This window comes from Pseudorasbora parva, chromosome 8 (assembly GCF_024679245.1).
Source record: "Pseudorasbora parva isolate DD20220531a chromosome 8, ASM2467924v1, whole genome shotgun sequence".
NCBI lineage: Eukaryota > Metazoa > Chordata > Actinopteri > Cypriniformes > Gobionidae > Pseudorasbora > Pseudorasbora parva.
In genome coordinates, this window is record NC_090179.1 from 43,283,178 (window position 1) to 43,289,177 (window position 6,000).

Here is a 6,000-nt window from a genome sequence, read left to right on the forward strand (position 1 = left end):
AAACGTCATACTAACCACTGTCGAAATTATGATCATAAACGTCATACTAACCACTGTCGAAATTATGATCAAAAACGCCATACTAACCACTGTCGAAATTATGATCATAAACGTCATACTAACCACTGTCGAAATTATGATCATAAACGTCATACTAACCACTGTCAAAATTATGATCATAAACGTCATACTAACCACTGTCAAAATTATGATCAAAAACGTCATACTAACCACTGTCGAAATTATGATCAAAAACGTCATACTAACCACTGTCGAAATTATGATCAAAGACGTCATACTAACCACTGTCGAAATTATGATCAAAAACGTCATACTAACCACTGTCGAAATTATGATCAAAAACGTCATACTAACCACTGTCAAAATTATGATCAAAAACGTCATACTAACCACTGTCGAAATTATGATCAAAAACGTCATGCTAACCACTGTCGAAATTATGATCAAAAACGTCATACTAACCACTGTCGAAATTATGATCAAAAACGCCATACTAACCACTGTCATAATTATGATCAAAAACGTCATACTAACCACTGTCGAAATTATGATCAAAAACGTCATACTAACCACTGTCGAAATTATGATCAAAAACGTCATACTAACCACTGTCATAATTATGATCAAAAACGTCATACTAACCACTGTCGAAATTATGATCAAAAACGTCATACTAACCACTGTCGAAATTATGATCAAAAACGTCATACTAACCACTGTCGAAATTATGATCAAAAACGTCATACTAACCACTGTCGAAATTATGATCAAAAACGTCATACTAACCACTGTCGAAATTATGATCAAAAACGTCATACTAACCACTGTCGAAATTATGATCAAAAACGTCATACTAACCACTGTCAAAATTATGATCAAAAACGTCATACTAACCACTGTCGAAATTATGATCAAAAACGCCATACTAACCACTGTCGAAATTATGATCAAAAACGTCATACTAACCACTGTCGAAATTATGATCAAAAACGCCATACTAACCACTGTCGAAATTATGATCAAAAACGTCATACTAACCACTGTCGAAATTATGATCAAAAACGTCATACTAACCACTGTCGAAATTATGATCAAAAACGTCATACTAACCACTGTCGAAATTATGATCAAAAACGCCATACTAACCACTGTCGAAATTATGATCAAAAACGTCATACTAACCACTGTCGAAATTATGATCAAAAACGTCATACTAACCACTGTCAAAATTATGATCAAAAACGCCATACTAACCACTGTCGAAATTATGATCAAAAACGCCATACTAACCACTGTCGAAATTATGATCAAAAACGTCATACTAACCACTGTCGAAATTATGATCATAAACGTCATACTAACCACTGTCGAAATTATGATCAAAAACGCCATACTAACCACTGTCGAAATTATGATCATAAACGTCATACTAACCACTGTCAAAATTATGATCAAAAACGTCATACTAACCACTGTCAAAATTATGATCAAAAACGCCATACTAACCACTGTCAAAATTATGATCATAAACGTCATACTAACCACTGTCGAAATTATGATCAAAAACGCCATACTAACCACTGTCGAAATTATGATCAAAAACGTCATACTAACCACTGTCGAAATTATGATCATAAACGTCATACTAACCACTGTCGAAATTATGATCAAAAACGCCATACTAACCACTGTCGAAATTATGATCATAAACGTCATACTAACCACTGTCGAAATTATGATCATAAACGTCATACTAACCACTGTCAAAATTATGATCAAAAACGTCATACTAACCACTGTCAAAATTATGATCAAAAACGTCATACTAACCACTGTCGAAATTATGATCAAAAACGCCATACTAACCACTGTCAAAATTATGATCATAAACGTCATACTAACCACTGTCAAAATTATGATCATAAACGTCATACTAACCACTGTCAAAATTATGATCATAAACGTCATACTAACCACTGTCGAAATTATGATCATAAACGTCATACTAACCACTGTCAAAATTATGATCATAAACGTCATACTAACCACTGTCAAAATTATGATCATAAACGCCATACTAACCACTGTCGAAATTATGATCATAAACGTCATACTAACCACTGTCAAAATTATGATAAAAAACGTCATACTAACCACTGTCAAAATTATGATAAAAAACGCCATACTAACCACTGTCAAAATTATGATCAAAAACGCCATACTAACCACTGTCAAAATTATGATCAAAAACGCCATACTAACCACTGTCAAAATTATGATCATAAACGTCATACTAACCACTGTCGAAATTATGATCAAAAACGCCATACTAACCACTGTCGAAATTATGATCAAAAACGTCATACTAACCACTGTCGAAATTATGATCAAAAACGTCATACTAACCACTGTCAAAATTATGATCAAAAACGTCATACTAACCACTGTCGAAATTATGATCAAAAACGTCATACTAACCACTGTCAAAATTATGATCAAAAACGCCATACTAACCACTGTCAAAATTATGATCAAAAACGTCATACTAACCACTGTCAAAATTATGATCAAAAACGTCATACTAACCACTGTCGAAATTATGATCAAAAACGTCATACTAACCACTGTCAAAATTATGATCAAAAACGCCATACTAACCACTGTCAAAATTATGATCAAAAACGTCATACTAACCACTGTCGAAATTATGATCAAAAACGCCATACTAACCACTGTCAAAATTATGATCAAAAACGCCATACTAACCACTGTCGAAATTATGATCAAAAACGTCATACTAACCACTGTCGAAATTATGATCAAAAACGCCATACTAACCACTGTCAAAATTATGATCAAAAACGTCATACTAACCACTGTCAAAATTATGATCAAAAACGCCATACTAACCACTGTCAAAATTATGATCATAAACGTCATACTAACCACTGTCAAAATTATGATCAAAAACGTCATACTAACCACTGTCAAAATTATGATCAAAAACGTCATACTAACCACTGTCAAAATTATGATCAAAAACGTCATACTAACCACTGTCAAAATTATGATCAAAAACGCCATACTAACCACTGTCAAAATTATGATCAAAAACGCCATACTAACCACTGTCAAAATTATGATCAAAAACGCCATACTAACCACTGTCAAAATTATGATCAAAAACGCCATACTAACCACTGTCAAAATTATGATCATAAACGTCATACTAACCACTGTCAAAATTATGATCATAAACGTCATACTAACCACTGTCAAAATTATGATCAAAAACGTCATACTAACCACTGTCAAAATTATGATCAAAAACGCCATACTAACCACTGTCAAAATTATGATCAAAAACGCCATACTAACCACTGTCAAAATTATGATCAAAAACGTCATACTAACCACTGTCAAAATTATGATCAAAAACGCCATACTAACCACTGTCAAAATTATGATCAAAAACGTCATACTAACCACTGTCAAAATTATGATCAAAAACGCCATACTAACCACTGTCAAAATTATGATCATAAACGTCATACTAACCACTGTCAAAATTATGATCAAAAACGCCATACTAACCACTGTCAAAATTATGATCATAAACGTCATACTAACCACTGTCAAAATTATGATCAAAAACGCCATACTAACCACTGTCAAAATTATGATCATAAACGTCATACTAACCACTGTCAAAATTATGATCAAAAACGCCATACTAACCACTGTCAAAATTATGATCATAAACGTCATACTAACCACTGTCAAAATTATGATCAAAAACGTCATACTAACCACTGTCAAAATTATGATCAAAAACGTCATACTAACCACTGTCAAAATTATGATCAAAAACGCCATACTAACCACTGTCAAAATTATGATCAAAAACGCCATACTAACCACTGTCAAAATTATGATCAAAAACGCCATACTAACCACTGTCAAAATTATGATCATAAACGTCATACTAACCACTGTCAAAATTATGATCAAAAACGTCATACTAACCACTGTCAAAATTATGATCAAAAACGCCATACTAACCACTGTCAAAATTATGATCAAAAACGTCATACTAACCACTGTCAAAATTATGATCAAAAACGTCATACTAACCAGTGTCAAAATTATGATCATAAACGTCATACTAACCACTGTCAAAATTATGATCAAAAACGTCATACTAACCACTGTCAAAATTATGATCATAAACGTCATACTAACCACTGTCAAAATTATGATCATAAACGTCATACTAACCACTGTCAAAATTATGATCAAAAACGCCATACTAACCACTGTCAAAATTATGATCATAAACGTCATACTAACCACTGTCAAAATTATGATCAAAAACGTCATACTAACCACTGTCAAAATTATGATCATAAACGTCATACTAACCACTGTCAAAATTATGATCATAAACGTCATACTAACCACTGTCAAAATTATGATAAAAAACGCCATACTAACCACTGTCAAAATTATGATAAAAAAAGCCATACTAACCACTGTCAAAATTATGATCAAAAACGTCATACTAACCACTGTCAAAATTATGATCATAAACGTCATACTAACCACTGTCAAAATTATGATCAAAAACGCCATACTAACCACTGTCAAAATTATGATCAAAAACGTCATACTAACCACTGTCAAAATTATGATCAAAAACGCCATACTAACCACTGTCAAAATTATGATCAAAAACGTCATACTAACCACTGTCAAAATTATGATCAAAAACGTCATACTAACCACTGTCAAAATTATAATCAAAAACGCCATACTAACCACTGTCAAAATTATGATCAAAAACGTCATACTAACCACTGTCAAAATTATGATCAAAAACGTCATACTAACCACTGTCAAAATTATGATCAAAAACGCCATACTAACCACTGTCAAAATTATGATCAAAAACGCCATACTAACCACTGTCAAAATTATGATCAAAAACGCCATACTAACCACTGTCAAAATTATGATCAAAAACGTCATACTAACCGCTGTCGAAATTATGATCAAAAACGCCATACTAACCACTGTAAAAATTATGATCAAAAACGCCATACTAATCATAGTAAAAATTATGATCATAAACGTCATACTAACCACTGTCAAAATTATGATCAAAAACGTCATACTAACCACTGTCAAAATTATGATCATAAACGTCATACTAACCACTGTCAAAATTATGATCAAAAACGTCATACTAACCACTGTCAAAATTATGATCAAAAACGTCATACTAATCATAGTAAAAATTATGATAAAAAACGTCATACTAACCACTATCAAAATTATGATCAAAAACGTCATACTAATCATAGTAAAAATTATAATAAAAAACGTCATACTAACTACTGTCAAAATTATGATCAAAAACGCCATACTAATCATAGTAAAAATTATGATCATAAACGTCATACTAACCACTGTCAAAATTATGATCATAAACGTCATACTAACCACTGTCAAAATTATGATCAAAAACGTCATACTAACCACTGTCAAAATTATGATCAAGAACGTCATACTAACCACTGTCAAAATTATGATCATAAACGTCATACTAACCACTGTCAAAATTATGATCAAAAACGTCATACTAACCACTGTCAAAATTATGATCAAAAACGTCATACTAACCACTGTCAAAATTATGATCAAAAACGTCATACTAACCACTGTCAAAATTATGATCAAAAATGCCATACTAATCATAGTAAAAATTATGATCAAAAACGTCATACTAACCACTGTCAAAATTATGATCAAAAACGCCATACTAATCATAGTAAAAATTATGATCATAAACGTCATACTAACCACTGTCAAAATTATGATAAAAAACGCCATACTAACCACTGTCAAAATTATGATCAAAAACGTCATACTAACCACTGTCAAAATTATGATCATAAACGTCATACTAACCACTGTCAA